This window comes from Stenella coeruleoalba (genome assembly GCF_951394435.1).
Source record: "Stenella coeruleoalba genome assembly, chromosome: 2".
Lineage (NCBI taxonomy): Eukaryota > Metazoa > Chordata > Mammalia > Artiodactyla > Delphinidae > Stenella > Stenella coeruleoalba.
In genome coordinates this window covers 147586911-147604630 of record NC_137147.1, presented here as the reverse complement: position 1 = coordinate 147604630, position 17720 = coordinate 147586911, and the positions used below count along the sequence as shown (strand labels likewise).

Here is a 17720-nt window from a genome sequence, read left to right as displayed (position 1 = left end):
TGACGTAGGATTCAATTCCATATTCGTTTACTGAGTGCGTACCATGTGCCAGGCAGTGGGAATCAAAGGGAAAAAAGGAAAGAATAATCACTGAGCTAAAGGGATGCTCCTAAGTCAGATTTCCACACCATAGTTCTCCAGGTCATGCACTCTCCTTATCACAATGTCAGTTTCATGCTGTCTGTGGTTATTTGATTGATGTGTTTCCGGCTGTAAGCTCTATGAGAGCAGAGATTCCTGTCTCTTTTTCTTTTTCACCATTGTGTATGCACAGTTCCTAGAGTTTGACAAGCATCCAATAAGCATTGTTCACTGAATGTTATGGATGCATTAGCCCTTTGTGGGGATAGTATCCCGTTTTATAGGTATGGAAACAGAATATCCAAGACCACATAGAAGTAACTGCTGGAGAGAGGACTCCAGAACAACTCAGCCTGACTCCACAGCCCAGGGTCTTTCTACCAAATTCCCCCTTTCCCTGGGTCGGAGAGGCTGTGGCTGGTGGAGGAGACGGATAGGAACACCCTTCCTGGGTAAATACTAGCGACACGAAAGAGGTATGAATCGGAGGTGGGCGTAGGTGGGGGTCCCCAACTCTGCTTAAATCCCGCCCACAGAGAGGAAGCAAATTTCTGAGTGGATCGGCGTGTGCATCCTGCTCAGAATGCACATTGAGAGGAAGGTGCGAAGAGTTAGGACGCCCTAGGAGGCGGGCGAGGCAGAAGGGAGGAGGAAGGGATGTGAAGAAGAGGGGTGGTAGCACTTCTTTCTTGCGTCGTGCCTGCTGCCATGAGACCGGATCCTTGGTCCCAGTGGCCGGTGTCAAGGGGATTCATTAGATGACACTTGGCCGCCTCGAGGGTTAGTTAGTGCCGCTGCACAGGTGGGGCGTCAACGCGCAAGCTGTTTCCCAGACGGTGGCCTCATAAAATAACTTCTCCTCGATTTGGAAGGGGATGGGGGTAGATAATAACGCTTTCTGTGGGAAAGAGGTTTGGTAAATAACGGATGTTAGGGCTCTGAAGAGAATTACAGGGCAGGCACCATGGCTATTATCTTAATCAGGCACCATTTCAACACCCCTCTCTTCAAGTCAACCAGCCCTACAAGAGGACTTATTTTCCAATAAGCGAAATCCCCGCCCGCCGACTCCGAGCGGCTGGGCTGCGAGCTGGGTGGGAAACAGCAGCGGGAGGAGAGGCTATTTTGGGTGTGGGAAAGCGGAGGGAGGAGGGGCGGCGCCGCGGGGCTGGGCGCGGGCGCGGGGAAAGCCTCCAGCTCGGGCTGCCACGGCAACCGCGTCCAGGCAACGCGCCCGGAAGCCGCTCGGGCGGCGCGCGGCTGCTCGCGCCCCCCGGGAGCCGCGAACCCGGCCGGGCCGCGCGCCGGGCCAGGCGGCAGGCGCGCGCTGATTGGACGGCGCTCCCCGCGGCGCGGGCCCGCAGCCGGGCGCCTAGCACAGCCAGCGCCAGCGGCCGCCGCACCCAGCCGCGCCGGCGAGGACATGGGCAGCCGCGGCGCGCCCGCCCCCCGCGCCGGTGAGTGCCGCGCCCCGGGCCCCCGCCCTGCCGTCTCCCGTCGCCCGAGGCGGGAGCTCCCCGGGCCAGCCGGTGACCTTGGGGCGGCCGCCGGGGGGCCGGGCTCGGGGGAGAGAGAGCTGACGCTCATGTGACCTGCTGCCGGCCGGAGGGTTTAACTGCATGCTGACGCGAAGGGATGAAGTTGGGCACCGAGCGCGACTGGCGTTGCATTTTTGCGGGGGCCGGGGGAGGTTGCATGCTGGCAAGCCAGCAGAAGCCCCGAGGGACTGTTTGGGGGAGCTGGGGTGGAGCACGGATTGCCAGGGGGCAGTGCCAAGTCAGCCGTCCCGTTACTCAGAGCAGAGTGACCTTGGGCGGGTTCACCTCTCTGCCCCCTCCCCACCCCTTTCTCATCTTTAAAAGGAGGGGCTCGGGTTCTTTGAAGTTCCAGGGTGCTGTTGTGCCGTCTTACGGTGAGCTGAGGAGGGGCCCCCAAGTACTGCAGGTACAGGACATACGAGGCTTAGCCTTGTTTCTTCTACCAGGGGTTTCCATTAATTGGCTCTCAAAGTGGTAAGATACGTTACCGTTTTGTGAAAGATTATGGAGAGAAAGCAGTGGCTGATGAGAGAGTGGCTTCTCCTGATGCCCAGGTTAAAGCCTCTTGAGTGCTCTAAAGTCATGCCCAAAATCAGGGTTAAGACTCCTGAGTTCTTCCCTGTAGTTAATCTAATAGGAAACTTTGTATTTGAACAGGTAGAATCCAAACCCAATAGTGGCAGAGGCAGCAGCAAATGAAGTGAGTCATTTCTTCAATATGCACGAGGTTGTGTGTGTGCGCGCGCGTGCGTGTGTGCCTGGCTGCGCTCACGCCCTCATCTTAAAGTCTGTGTATGTCAGTGTTAGAAATTATTTCATCGGAGTAAGCAGATTTGAACCTACAGAAGTGCAGCTCTCTCAGAAGCAGGGGCGAACACTTGCAGCTTGCTCTTTAAATGAGTTGGGTTTGTGAAAGTAAATATGTTCTTTACTGAGAAACATCCCTAGCGTTTACCCATTGGGGGATGTGGGGGGCGGGTGAGGGTAGCAGTGCTCCTGAGACTCAGTCATCTGTGTCACCTCTTCTGTTCTTAACACTGGCTGGGGCCCCTTTCTGTATTCTCAGTTCATAAATTCCCCTCTTCCTGGGAGAGCGAAGGGAGGGAATGTCCTGTCCCTCTCACAGGTTTGGGGTTGCCCCATCTGTCTTTCTGCTCCAAAGCAAACCTTGATATTCCTTCCAGTCTGATTTCATCTGTATAAAAATGTGGGTTGGGAAGACAGATTTTTCAGTGTTAATGAATAAGCTTCTGCAAGCTTGTTTACCCAAAGGTTTAATAATCTGTAATGGTTTACATATTAGAAATCTGATAGCGTTCAGATAGAAAAATCCTTACTGCCCAAGAATCCAGCCACTAAGCCCTACAGACCCTTTAATGAATCACACCTCATTACACTTGGATCCCTTAATAACAAACTGTTCAGCCTCCTGTCCTGCAGGCTGCTAACCTGTGTGTCTCCAACCTGCCTTGCAGTCTCTTGTTTCTTACATCCTGCAGCCACATGCCTTTGTTTTCATTTTGCTGTAGCTGAGTCCATCACCTGTCCGTCCCCTAGCTCCAGAGCCTGAGTGAACAACTTCCCTCAGAACAGCCCTCTCCCATCTCAACCGGTGCAGGGACTGGGCTTCCCCTTGCTTCTCAGTGCTGCCTCCAGACCATTAACCCATCCCTAACAGAGTCTTCGCGCAACACGTCATGCTGTCTGCTTGTGCCCTATACCCTCCTTATCTTCTGAATCAGCGCTTGCCAAACCTGGTGGCTCCTCAGAATCACCTGGAGCACTTTGAAAAACGCAGCTCTTTAGACTCTCCTAAACATACCACATTAGAATCATCAGGTGGGCAAGACCTAAACATTTTTATTTTAAAAACAAACCCAAAAAGAAGGAAACAGAAGGGGAGGGAAGATGGGGAGGGAAAAGAGAGTTCACCAGGTAATTCTGATGTACGCCCAGGTTTGGGAATCACTTCACTTGATGCTACAAAAAAATTAACAAACAAAGAAACAAACATGAACAACTAACTTGGTTCTGTTCTCTACCTTGTCTCTTGCTGGTGACTTTGGCATCACTGTTGAGGCTCTATTAATTCACTGATCTTGAAGTTCATCAAGGTCCTCAACATCAACTTTTATGGCCTTGGTTTCTACTTTACTTCAGCCACTCACTTCTTGAACTTGTTTAGTCATTGGAAGTTTTTCCACCTTCAAGATCTGGAACTTGGATGTCAGTTTGCTTCGCCGATTCTTTCCACTTAACTGAACCAGACTAACCGTCACTGAAGACTCTGGTCCCGTAATCACTTACTGTTCCAATCCCTTTATGTCTCTGTTAATCTATTTGGAGTGTATACGTTCCAGCCATTTCGGTTTTGTCCAGAATCCGAGAATCCTTTGTCTTAACATGTTGGACTTCTCATATTCCAGTCCTCAATCCAAAATCACCCTCATCATCTGCTTTTCCTTCTCCCAGTCTGCCAAGTTATCGCAAAGACCTTTGCACTGGTTCCACTGTAAACTTATGCTAGCTCTAATTTCACCTAGGTCTTACTTTTCTGTGAAAAAAGAAATCCATCTTTTATGAACTCCCAGCTGCATTCCATTAGAGGTTATGCCAGACTTTTCCATTCCTTCAACTTCCAGTCAGTTTCCTTTCTGGAGACAGCCTTTTTTCATTCACAAGATTAAGGATGTTTATATTGGAGTTTACTGCCTTCTGCTTTAATGTTAGTTCCCACTGTACCCTCCTCACCACCCCAAGCATTCTTTTTTACCCATCTTTGTCCTTCTTTATTTCCTCCCTCTGAGGAAAGAAATGTCTATCAGTCCCTTACCCAAGATTAACTCACATGTGTTGCACACTTTGTCTGGACTTTTCCCCTTCCTCCTTGCCTCTTTTGGGAACTTGCTCCATTTGTTATTCCCTTTCTCTAATTTCTTTGGTCCCTCCTTACTCTGCCCCAGCCCTCACTCCACCCTATATTCAAATCATCTTCTCATAATAAAAGAAACTGTGCTAGAGTCCCAGCTCCATCCAAGAGAACTGTCTGCAGTGATGGAAATGTTTTGTATCTGTGCTGTCCAACGTGGTGGTCACTAGCCGTATTGTCACTAGTAGCCATATAGTCACCAGTAGTCAGATGTGACTGCTGAGCACGTGAAATGTGGCAAGTGTGACCGAGCAACTAAATTTCTGATTTTTGTAAAATTTCAATTAAATTCAGTTGAAATAGTCACCTGGGGCTGATGGCTGCTGGACTGGGCAGCGCAGTGCTGCACCCTGCTCCTCTGTTGAACTGTCCTCAGGTTTCCCCGCCTTGGACTGCCCACTTACTCCTTCTGGCCTCAGCCCCACCTTTCTGTTGAAACTGCTGTCGCATAGGGCTCCAGCAGAGGTGTCCAGGTTGCAGAGCTGAGGCCTGTACCCTGTCTCCCTGCTCCTTGGTCTCTGCCCCGCATCTGGTGCCAGCGGGTACCCTTTTTCCCAGCCTCTCTCTTTCCGCGTCTCCTTGTCACTGGCTCTTCAGGGGCAACTCAGACCTCACTTATCTCCTTTCTCTTCCTGACTTCTGAATGGGAGGTTCAGTGGGATCCTGTCCTGGGCCTTTTTCTTACCTGGCCTCCTCCCTTCTCCCAGCATCAACCCCATCTCAGGGCCAACATTAGTCGCTAATGGACAGTTACCTTGTGCCTCACGGGGCACCGTGGTTCTCTTGTTATCATGTCCTTCAATCCTCGCTCCACGTCTGTGAGGCAGATAGCCTTATCGTTGCTGTTATGGAGTGAAGAAATTGAAGCAGAGAGAAATGAGAATAACTTAAGCAATTGTTACTACTGCTGGTTGTTAAGGAGCGAACTGAGAGAGCAGCCCTGGCAATCTGCCTTCGAGCTCTGCTTTTAACCAGGTTTTACTCAGCCCCCCCAGACGCCTTCAAACCTCCATTTCCAGCTTTCTGAATCCCATTCAGAATTTAATACCCAGAAGCCCAGCTCTTTTGTCTCTAAACAGCTCTTCATCCTAGCTTCCTTAATCTTTTTTCCCCTGTTAACTTTTTATTTTGAAATAATTCAGATTTACAGAAAAATTGCAAGAATCATTTAAATAATTTCTATATACTTTTCATCCAAATTCTATAAATAATAACTATTCACCACACTTGCTTTTTCTCTCTCACACATTCGCTGTCTTTTTCTACACACATACACAAGCACGCACACACACATACATGTGTTGTGATTTTTTTTGAACCTTCAGAGTAAGTTATGGACATGATGCCCCTTTACCTCCACCCTCAGATACTTTAGTGTATATTTCCTAAAAAATACAAGGGCATTTTCTTGCATAACGAACGTCAAAATCAAACATTGACATTGATTCTGTACTATTATCCAATCTACAGACCTTATTCAGGTGTCACCAAGAGTCCTAATAATGTTCTTTAGAGCGAAAGAAGGAAAAAAAATCTTAAAAAAAAAGCCTCTTCCTGGTCCAGGATCCAGGTCCAGGGTCTTGTACTCTGCTAGTTGTCTTGCCTCATTAACTTCCTTTATTCTGGGCAGTTCCTCAGTCATTCTTTGTCTTTCATAACCTTGCCACGTTGGCAGGGCGAGGCTGTTTATTTTGTAGAATACCCTTTAACTTGGGTTTGTCTGGAGTTTTCTCGGAGTAGGTCCAGGTTATCCATCATCAGAAAAGCATCCCACGGGGAGAGAGACATCACGTCCCTGTCGGTGCATCTGTCATGATTTTCGTGCTGTCATCATCCTCTCTGTGACCTGCTTTTGCTCTCTTGGGTTATTCTGACTTGTCTCCTCTTCACACTCCTACATCCAGTTGGCTGTTGAGTGTTGCGGCGCTCCCTGCGCAGCCTCCTTCAATTTGTCCCTTCCTTTCCATTCCTCCTGTCTCTCCTGTTGTGGATTCAAGGCCTCCGCGCATGGTCCTGGCAACTGTTGATCATGGCTTACCAGCAGGAATCCGTGTGTGCGGTAATTTTCACTGGTCAGTACTTCCTCTGCTCTGTCCTCCCCTCCACCCTTTCTCGAGCCATCCTGCATTTCCTTGACCCACCCCTTTGAATAGCCCACTCGAATGGCTGCTTCTCAAATGCATTTCCTGCTGGCCCAGTTCAAACTGATCCTGCCCCTGTCTGGAGGCCCTGCGTGGCTTGTGCCACCACTTGGCACCTACCAGCCTCTTCACTCTTGCATGGTGGCTCGTCTGTTCTAGTTCCCTATTGAATCGAAGCTCTTGAGTGCGGGAGCTGTGTCTTATTCAGCACTGCAGAGGCTCAGTGTATATTTGTCGACTGGACAAAATGACTTGATTAGAATCATTAAGCGAACGCGCAGGCTGACCTTAGAGTTGTCGGCTAGCGTGCCGTACGTGGTGGTAGGCGTGAGGCCCGTGCTTTACTCTGAGGGTCAGGTAGGTGTTGGTTCACAATAGGGCCTGTTAGCAAAACGATACGTAATTCAGAAAGGTATTTCCATGTTGTAAGTGGAATCAATGATTCCCCCCCCCATGACATCTTAACTTTGTGTATATGTGTCAAGACAAAGAAAGGGCAGGTTGGATTTTTTAAAAAAAGAAGAGAGAGAAACCTAACAGCATATTAAAAAGTGGCCCATCTATTTCTTCACACTCCAAGTGAACAGCTGAATGTGTGAGGAGCAGTTTCTCAGGCTCACATCCTCCCTTCGAGCCCTCGAGCCACCTGTTCTCTCCTCTCCATTGTCACCCCGACTCTCTCTCTGCTCCCGTCAGCGCTGCCGCCCTTCCTCCATGCTCCCTTCACTGTTTCTCCTCTTCCTTGTTTCACTCTTTCTGCCTGTTCCTTTCTCTTAATAATTCTTCTATTTTCCTCCTTCTCCCTAGATTGATTCTTTTCTTTCTTGACTTCTTGGATGTGGTTTCATGTCCCACAGGTTTTTAACCTAAAAGCAGGTGAAAAAAGGATAAAACAATGGCTTTGTACTACTCGGTGGGCTTTTTTTGATTCCCCGCCTCTCCCCGCCACCGAGGGTCAGTAGATCTTGGTATTGTAAAAACGTAGTCATCAGTGATAATAAAATGGTTTATGTGATTACCTTTCTGCTACAGCAAGAGAGTTCCTGGGAACATGCTGATAAACATCAAAAGGGCTGAAGTTTTCAGTCTGTTAAGGCAAAATTGGTGCTTGAGGTCAGCAATCCGACCGCAGGGTGGTGAGTTGTTGAGGTTACTGGAACAGGAGTATTCCTCCTTGAGGTGTGCCTGCACTTGCTGGCTACGGTCAGCCTTTTTTCTCTCCTGAGAACGCTTTTGTGCCAATAACATCTCTGGACAAAGTAGCTGCAGAAGTGAAGGCAGGAGATTCTGCTGCTCAGCTGAGTGGGGCTGAAATAACAAGCGTGTTTACGTGGGAGAGAATGAGGGGGGTTGCTTTTGCATTATGGAATTCTTAAAATTGTTTAACCGGGAAGATGTTATTCAGAAACCCCTGGTGCCTTCAGCTTGTTTTTTGTTTATTTCAGATTTCTTTTTTTTTTCCCCCGTTTTTAATTATCTCTAGAAGAGCTCAGGAGGCCTCCCCTGCCCTCTCTAAAATAGTTATAATATTAATGTGCTGAACTCAAGTCGTTACTCCAGACAAAAGAGTCTCTCACAGACTCCTGTGTTCGACGGGGAAGTCCAGGCCCCTCCCGCCATGTATGAGGAAAAGGGCAGAGACAGGAGGCTGGATCTTTCTTTCCAGCCCAAATGCTTAGCTTTTCAGCCAAAGACTGGTGTCGGGTATGAACCCAAAAGTCACGACTAGCATTGTGTCCGCGTGAGTATACAGAGTCATGCCTTCCCCTCCTCTGTACTATCCTGGATGCATCGGGGGTGTAGGTAGTTTGGGAGGGAGAGAGTTTACGCAGGCTTTTCATAATACTTTTTCTGTTCTAGCTGGTGCATTCGGCAGATTCCTTTTTTAACATGTGGTAATGTGTCTTCTCTAATGCTAGAAAGAAAAGTTGCCAAATATAGCTGTGGATCATAATAAAACACCCTAAAGGTAATACGAACACACTTCTGGTGTGGGTGCGGGCATGGGTGAGCGCCCGTGCTCACTGCAGGGCAGCCTGGAGAAGAGCTCACGGCTGGAAGGCACCTTGAGTCAGCAATTGATATGTCATTTGGCCAGAGCCAGTCAGTAATTAAAATGATGGGCCTTACCAAAGTAGAACAAGCAAATGAACCAATGTTTACGAGCATCTGTGAAGGGGCACTGCACCCGTCTCAGGGGGGTTCCAGATCCACGTGGTGTGTAGTCCCTGCTGCCCGACCGCAGCTCAGCTGGGGAGACAGAACCCACGAAAAGTTCAAATTAACAATAGAAGATTTAAATAGCATTTCAAAATAGCTGTTATTAATAGATGGGAACAGAAACCAATCTGTTTTTGCAGGGATTCTCCTAAAAATGTTAGCATCGTTCCAAGCTGTGCAGAGTGGATTAGAGCAACATCGGTGGCCACTCCTTGAGTTCCAGGGGTCCCGATGATTTCAGTCCACTCGTGAATCCATCTGGACCTGTCGGAGGCCACGTGTATGTTGCAGATTTACAGGATCCCATCAGTGATGCAGCAGTCCCTGCCCTGACTGCAAGGCCACCGTAAATGATTTGAACATTTTGAAGTTCGTTTCCGTATGGGTCAGAAATACAGCCACCCTTCCCCTTTCTACCATCGACAGAGTTCCCCTGGTGAATGCACTCATGCGGAGCGGAAAGGACACAGGTCTTGCAAGGTGGATTGAAGGCCATTTCCACAAAAATGATTGGAAATAACTGCCTTGGGACCCTGTTGGTGGCGGGGTGGGGGAAGGACTCACTCTCCCTGGAGCCGAAGCTGTTTGGAATGCTGTGCTGGTGGTTCCCACTGATGGCAGCCCCGAGCCTGATAGAAGGGCAATCCAGGGCTCCACGGGGGCTTTCACGCGGATCCTGGGCTCAAGCCTCCTTATGTACCCACAGGGAATGGGTACAAATTAGCAAACTGGGAGTTGTGCAGTCGATACAGAGTTTCAGTTTTGGAAGGTGAAAAAGTTCTGGAGATCTGTTGTACCACAGTGTGCATGTAGTTAATACTATACTCTAAACTTAAAAATGTTTAAGGTGGTCCATTTTATGTTATATGTTTTTAACCACGGTAAAACAAAACTTAACAGCAAACTTACTTTAACTGAGCCATTGACTCTTTTACACCCAGAATCAGTCGTGTCTCTTTGGTTTTGAGAGCTAGAAATGGGCAATTTCTGCATTTTCTGTTTGTTAGTGTGTCTTTTCTCATTGGTTCATTCTTTTATGCAAGAAGTTTTCACTTAAATTTTTGTCTTGAAAATAGCATACTCATTGAAGTATTTTGAAAAGAAGGAAAAGTAGAATAGAAATGTACCCAGGGCCATTGTTTTATTTCTTTGCACTGTTTAAAAAAATATTATTATAATAGTACTTCTAGCACAGGAACCCCTGCCACACTGTCTCCAGGATGGCTGAGGGATTTCTGGGTTGCTGGGGTAATGTGCTATTGAAAAAATATATATATCAGACTGTGTCAGGTAAGCTTCATTTGCTGTTGACCTAATGCGTCCAGAGAGGGACGTTTTGTTGTGAAGATGCCCAACGTCGTAGAGGCCGTGTAAGGCCTTACAACATTCCTTCCTTTGGAGACTTACCCAAGATTTCCCTCAGATCCACCTCATAACCATAATGCCATCTACATCCCAAAGTATGCTAGCCCAATATATTTCTAGTAAGTGATCTCGGAGGGACAGCAGTGAGCGGTCCTGAGGAGAGATCTTAGTTCCCTGCCCAGCAACTGAACCTGGGTAGCCTGGATGAAAACCAGGAATCCTAGGTGCGAGTCCACCAGGGGCTAGAGGCTAGAAGCAAATTGGCCCTAGCTCTTTACCCCGTTTGAAAGCAAGAATGTTTCAAGGAGGCAAAAACTGTAAAAACAGGGTTTCCCTGGTGGCGCAGTGGTTGGGGGTTCGCCTGCCGATGCAGGGGACACGGGTTGTGCCCCGGTCCGGGAGGATCCCACATGCCGCGGAGCGGCTGGGCCCGTGAGCCACGGCCGCTGAGCCTGCGCGTCTGGAGCCTGTGCTCCACAACGGGAGAGGCCACAACAGTGAGATGCCCGCGTACCGCAAGAAAAAAAAAACAAAAAAAAAAAACAAAAAAACTAAAAACAGGTACAAAGTGTATTATTAAAGACACAGTACAACGTATGGGAGAGTACACAGAGAAGCAGTTTGTTTATTTAAGACAGAAGCAAGGCAGAAATACACACCTGGAGGGGAGTGTGGGAGTCCCGGATGAGGAGCGCAGTGAAGAGGGGATTTAAGTCACTTACAGGGGACAGCCCTTCTGGTCTTTGTTTACATTTGGCCAATTATCTCGTTTCTTTTTTCACATCTGACTGGGCCTAGGACCCTCCCCAAGATGTGTGCGCAACTTTTTGCTAAGATGGATCCCTCCGCAGAGGCCTGTGGGTGCATTCCACACTCACGATGGGGTGACACCCCCTCCCTTTTTGACCCCCAAGGCGCCTTCCTGCGCATGTGCAGACAGGGAAGTTTTCCTTGACCTCAGGAGTGGGCACCTTATCTCTTTACTTTAGCAGAACTCAGCTTCTGCCGCAAGCTTTGTCCTTGGAGTGTCTGGGTGAGAACAAAGCTTCAGTTTTACTCCACTTGACAGACACCAGCTGTCTGGCCCAGGGGCCCATCTATCTCCTGCCTCCTAAAGATGGCTCATCCCTTCTCCAAAATTCCGGCCAGATATAGGGAGAGGTGAACTGCCTCTTAAGAAGGAGACAGGGTGTGCTTATTTATGCTGTTTCATTTTCTTTGTACATAGTTAGGAGTCACTCCCCCAGTCTGAGCCCCGTTATTAATTTATGGAAAGTTCCTGCTATTACCAGTGGTCCTTCTTTGACCTTCTTATCAGTGCTTTGGCTTTTGAATTCGTCATCCCTGGCCTCAGTTGCACAGCCCTCTGCCTCCTCTTAGTACTGAAAACACATCATTTACGCAGATACCGGCTCTTCACGCTATAAAACAATCTTAGCGATTTGACGCAAGGGTGGGGTAGGGAAGTAGCATAGAAGGTAGCCACAAGTCAAGGGAGCATGCGTTCTTGCAGAGAGGGGCCCCTGGTGGTCAGATGGGAGAAGGGTGAAGGCAGGGGAGGGTGGCCTATGCGCACAGAAGGGCTTGTCCTTGATAACTCATCCATCTCTGCTGGCCCAGGGTCGGGCAAGCTCCCCACCTTGGAGAGGAAGATGGCAGGGGTAGAACTTAAAAATTTGAAGGGTCCTCTAAGCTCATAAAATGTTTGCACCACCTAAATTGTGCCCCAGGGCAAAGCTCTGTTCCCAGGCCCTGGTTATGGTTCTATATAGTACGGAAAATCCAGTTTCAAACCTTGTTCTTAAAAATAAAAAAAAAAAAAGATAACATTATAGCTAGTAAATATTTTCTATGTTACTTCATACTCTTTGTAACCATTATTTTAAAGAGCTATTGGTATCCTTTTGAGTGGATGTTCCATGTTTTAACTACTCTTTTGTTGTTGGACATTTAACCAATAACCATTTATAGAAAATGTTGACATCTAGATAAGGTCACATATTCAGTATGGAAAAAGGCGTGAAGGGTAGAGATTTGATGGACATTAGTTACTGTTGCCCTGTAATTCTAATTTGGTGGTCCTCAGAATGTACAGGGCAAGATTGAGTTCTGTGCATGTCCTGAGGGACTAACAGTTGGACTCCCTTCAAGCTCATGGTCTTTGCAGATTTGGGTTTTTTTTTTTTTTTTGCGGTACGCGGGCCTCTCACTGCTGTGGCCTCTCCCATTGCGGAGCACAGGCTCCGGACGTGCAGGCTCAGCGGCCATGGCTCACGGGCCCAGCCGCTCCGCGGCATGTGGGATCTTCCCGGACCAGGGCACGAACCTTTGTCTCCTGCATCCGCAGGCGGACTCTCAACCACTGCGCCACCAGGAAAGGCCAGATTTGGGTTTTTTTAAGTGAGGGCAGGAAGAAGTAATTTTCTTTCTTTTTTGATGATATAATGAAAAATAAATGGAAGAAGTTAAACAGTATGCATTTAGTTGAAGCCCCCTGTAGTCCTCTGTCTCCCACTCAGAGATGAATATGACGTTGATTTGGTGTTTGTCATTTCTACATTCGTCTTTAGATGTTATAGATTTGGCATATTATTTGGCATATTTTAAACTTTTATGAAAATGTCATCATAGTGTCCATACCCTTCTTCAGCTTGCTTTTTTACTTAATGTATTTGTGAGAGTGGTTCGTGTTGGGACTTGTCATTCTAATCCAGTTATTTCCACAACTGTTTGTTCTTTCACTGCATGAATATATCACAGTTTATCCATCCATTTGCCTAATGATGGGTGTTCAGTACCCCCTCTCTGCCCACTTTTTTGCTCGTAGAAAACAGTGCTGCCTTAAGTACTCTTCTAAAGGTCTGCTGTGGACATGTGTGAGAAGCTTTCTGGGTATTTCTTAGCAGTGGAATTATTGGGTCATGAGGTTTGTTCATCTTCAGCTTTACTAGATATTGAGGATTACTTTCCAAAGTGGTGGTACTTCCCATTCCCACCTGGTGTTCCCATTGTCCCACATGTGCTCCCGTCTATACTCAGTCTGCCAATCTGATGGGATAAATTGGTATCTCTTGTGTTTTTATCTCTTGCAGCAAGTTAGATTTATTTTATAATTTTCTTCCACGGGCCAGAACAGAGCCAGTGTTAGGAAAGAAACTGTTAAAGTTCTTATTCTTTCTATAATATCCTTTTTTAAAAATTTTTTATTTTTAAATTTTATTTTTGGCTGCGTTGGGTCTTTGTTGCTGCGTGCGGGCTTTCTCTAGTTGCGGTGAGCAGGGATTGCTCTTCATTGCATTGTGCGGGCTTCTCATTGTGGTGGCTTCTCTTGTTGTGGAGCACGGGCTCTAGGCGTGCAGGCTTCAGTAATTGTCGCATGCAGGCTCAGTAGTTGTGGCTTGCGGGCTGTAGAGAGCAGGCTCAGTAGTTGTGGTGCACAGGCTTCGTTGCTCTGCGGCATGTGGGATCTTCCCGGACCAGGGCTCCAACCTGTGTCCCCTGCATTAGCAGGCAGATTCTTAACCCCTGTGCCACCAGGGAAGTCCTTCTACAATATCCTTTTGAGATTTTTCTAACACAACCATTTAGATATCTATTAAATGACTTAAAAGTTAGATTATGAAATAAATATTCTCTTCCCAGTAATCAGAAGTATACCCTATATAATTTGGTGTCAGAGTCCCAGCTGACTGCACCTACCGACGGGGTCCAGGTGACTGCCCCTTGGCTGGTCTCTGCTGTATTCTGTCGGTTAGGAGCAAGTCCCAGGTCCCACCACACTCAGGGGAGGGGTTTACCCAGGTATGAATTCCCGGAGGTTAGGAGCATGGGGGCCACCTCTGCAGGAATCTGGCCTTCACAATAGGTCCCATGTTTCAGTGTCATGGTTTAAATACTCAGCACTGTTAGGACAGTCAGAGACGTTCAGATTTCAGAAGACTGACTTACCCAAGTGCAGTTCTCATCAGAGGTGTCACGTCAGAGTACTAATTCATGATGAGAAGGGAAGCTGGCAGGTAGCTTGGGGCTCGAGTTTGCTGATTCCTGTGTTTTCTCCTTTTGTGCACATCCACATGGGAAGCTAAATGATGTGCTTGGTGAGTGCGGGCTCAGGCAAGAGGAGTGACAGGATCATCTGAGTGGCCAGTGTCATTGAGCCCTGACAGCTTCATGCATCCCTGTCCATAATAGGGTTCTTCCTGCTACCCCAGTTTCTTAGGTTCTTGGAAACACTGATCAACTTTGCCTCTCCATACTCTGCTTTTACTAGACATGCTGTGTGTCCCATCTCCCTTTCTGGTTGCCCATTAAGTCTCTAGTTGGAATATAATTCAGTTGATTAAATTCAGCATTTTGAAATGACTTCATCGTAGTCATCTCTCCTTGAGATTCATTCATCCAGCAAACACTTATTGATCAGCTATGTGCCAGGTGCTTGCGACTGTGCTGTGGACAGTACAACTCCTCATGGAGCTCACAGTATAGAGCCGAAGACTGACAGTGAGCCAGTGAGCACAGGCGTGATGACTGCCTTGTTTCTGCTGGGAGTATTGGCGGTATCTTGGGTTGTTCTTACAGATCTGCTGATTTCATCCCTCCTTGATTCTTTAGGTTTCATTGTCAGTGTCTCACCTTAACTTCAGTTTTGAAAGTAGATTGCAATCTGCCCCACTGACTTTTTATACCACCTGTGTCATTTTGTAGAACAAAGGAAAGAAAAGGAAAACGAGACCAAAAAGTTGAACTAAACCTGGACTATAAATAGTATTTCAGTGTAGATATCCATCAGTCAGGGGCTGCCTAACGAGTATGATAGGTCCATTTAATGGAATATTATGCAGGCATTAAAAATTGTGATATGTATCTTTACATATTGACAGAAAGATGTTCAGGATATAGTGTTATTTAGGAAATGCAGGGTACACATAGTATAGAGTAGGATTTCATTTTTTTTCATAAAGGAAAATTATATGTATCCTGAAGAGAGATCTTAAAACAAGGTAAATTGATGTACATATCAACACTCTCTGAGTGGTGATTTTCAATTTATTCTTCATACCTTTATGTAGAGCCCAAATTTTTAAATTATATTACTTTATTAATCACAAAAAGCATTTTTCAGTTTAAGGAAAGGTGTTTTTTAAAATGTTCCAAATTTCTTCATACAAAGTATGTGTGTTGCAATGTGTGTGTGTGTGTGTGTGTGTGTGTGTGTGTGTGTGTGGCTTGTGCTGCGAGGCTTGTGAGGTCTTAGTTCCATGACCAGGGATCAAACTCGGGCCCTCGGCAGTGAGAGTGCAGAGTCCTAACCAGTGGACCGCCAGGGTATTCCCACAAATTGTTTTTTTCATGTATGGGCTCTGGTTTCAAAAACACGAGTTACAGTAGCATGGCTTCAGTCCAGCTGTAACCTCAGCACACATCGGTGCCGGAGGGACAGCTTTGGCCAAATGAAAAGGTAATAGCAAGTACCTAATGATTTCCCCACTAACCCACCACAGTAAACAATATAATAGGGCTTTAAACAAATGAATACTATATTTGCTGAACCTTTTACATAAAGTTTTACTTTAGAAAACAGATCTATTTTCTGTCAGATGTGATGAAAGGACATTAAGCAGGGAAGAGAAAGGAACAGCCCTTTTTGGAAGCATATCCAGTGCCCTGAGGCCAGACTCTGTTCTGGACACCCCACCACCTCTCTATGGGTGATGCCTGCTGATGAAAAGGCCGGGGCCCTAGGCTCAGATCCCTGATCTCTTCCTTCCTGTGACATCGGGCCAGTTGCTGAACATTTCTAGGTCTCTGTTTCCTCTGGTTAAATGGAGGTGATAAGATCAGACCCTTCACGAATGATCGTGAGGATGAATTCCCTTAATGCCCACAACCATGCTGCATGAATGGGGTCATGGGGTCAGCACTCCAAAGAGGGAGCGGCTGTTAGTTCTGTGGTCCCCAACCCGACAAGCCCACTAGGATCTTAGTTATTGGGGAAGCCGGGTTTCAAATAAGGACCTTCCTGACCCCACCACCCATGTCTCCCACGATGGAAAAGTATGTTGGACTGTAGCTGTGGGAAGGGAGAGCGCAAAGGAGGGAAAGGAGAGATGGTAGGGGGAAGGAAAATGGACTGTGGAAAGAGAAAGTTAAGAAGAGGGAAAGAGCAAAAGAAGATGAATGGAGAGGGGTGAGTGGGAGGAAAAGAGAAAATCAAGCGAGAGGAGGCAGTGAGAGGGGAGGGAGAAGAGCTGAATAGCAATGGAGAGAAAGGAGTAAAGAGGCTCTGAGGGAACCCTCAGCCCCTCTTCCCTCCTGGGCCCCATCCTGTCCCTCCCAGGAGGGATTCCTGGTCCAGCATCTGCCACTGCAACCTCTCCCCTATTCTGACATGCTCTCGCCGCTGGCTGTTCACTGCCCTTGAGTTTCCCAACCCTGATCAGTCCTTGCTGCCCCAGGACAGAGTCCAAGCGTGAGCCTGGCCTCAGAGATCAGTTAAGGAACACTCCCACCTGTCTTCCTAGACACGCCTTCCACTGTTCTCCGCCCTCTCTCCTTTCACTCTATTTTTAACTATAAGGAAATCAGCTTTTTTTTTTCCCCACCACCACATTACAACGACTTAATTCATAAATGCTTTGCCTATTTTTTAAATTCTGACACTCAGCAGAACACATCAGTGCTGTATTGTAATAGTAAACTGAAAAACTAAATTTTAATGTTTCTGTAAAAATTGTCATTTTAATTTGTTAAGTTCATGTATCATTTTACATTAAAATGATATACAGGTATTTCTATCCAGTGTCATCTTACTTACAAAAATAGAACAATTTATTGGGATTAATGTTTCCTTTTGTCATTAAATACTATATATGTATCTGAGAATATCTCAGAATCCTTATAATCAGAAATAAATGTTTTGGTTTAGATAATAGCATTTCCCTTTACTCTTCTTTTAACCTCCAAATTCTGTTGATGTATCGCATATTTTGGGCATTGTAATTTTACTTTCTCTTATTTCTTTCAATTCTTCTGTCTTTGCTCTACCTACCTGTCCCTTCCCCTGATTTCCCCAAGTTTTTAAACTCATAAACTGGAGATTGATATTATAACAGCAAAATATGGCACGAACAAAACAGTGTACGACCCAGACCTGCCTGATAGTGTTGCAGACCCACTTGTGGTGCTAGAGATGAGATTTATAAACATGCAAGAGCTGATGCCCTCAGGCAAGGGAGCCAGAATTAATAGGAAGATCTGGAAACAATTTTTGATAAGTCACTTAATCCAGTGACATTTATTTTTCATCCTTATTCATTAGGAATATAGATCCCTTTGTTCTGGCAAAGAATCATGATACTAACCGACCAAGAGACCTAACAGATAAACACTTGCCCACCCACCACACTCATGAAAAGGGCACCAATTCCGGACAGACGTCAGTGTGTG

The 17720-nt window shown here is 46.8% G+C and overlaps 1 protein-coding gene and 1 long non-coding RNA gene across 8 annotated transcripts in view; one reads left to right on the top strand and one right to left on the bottom strand.

Moving 5' to 3' along the window:
- The window catches only part of FAM81A (family with sequence similarity 81 member A), a 123873-nt gene that overhangs the window by 43657 nt on the left and 62496 nt on the right, over nucleotides 1-17720 (top strand). For 2 of the 7 annotated variants that reach the window (XM_079914569.1, XM_079914572.1), the window contains exon 1: nucleotides 981-1538. The exons of 1 other annotated variant lie outside the window; for it this stretch is intronic. The gene's annotated coding sequence lies outside the window, so the exon portion shown is untranslated. Of the gene's footprint in view, nucleotides 1-282; nucleotides 558-736; nucleotides 862-980; nucleotides 1539-7975; nucleotides 8431-17720 lie in introns of those variants that run through there. 4 more of the 7 variants (XM_079914570.1, XM_079914571.1, XM_079914575.1 and 1 more) reach the window with 3 other exon arrangements.
- LOC307182896 lies at nucleotides 3473-10151 on the bottom strand. The gene is made up of 4 exons (XR_013827298.1): nucleotides 8820-10151; nucleotides 7709-7997; nucleotides 5303-5390; nucleotides 3473-4284 (listed from the first exon to the last, which is right to left on the bottom strand). It is a non-coding gene; the product is annotated as an uncharacterized lncRNA (long non-coding RNA).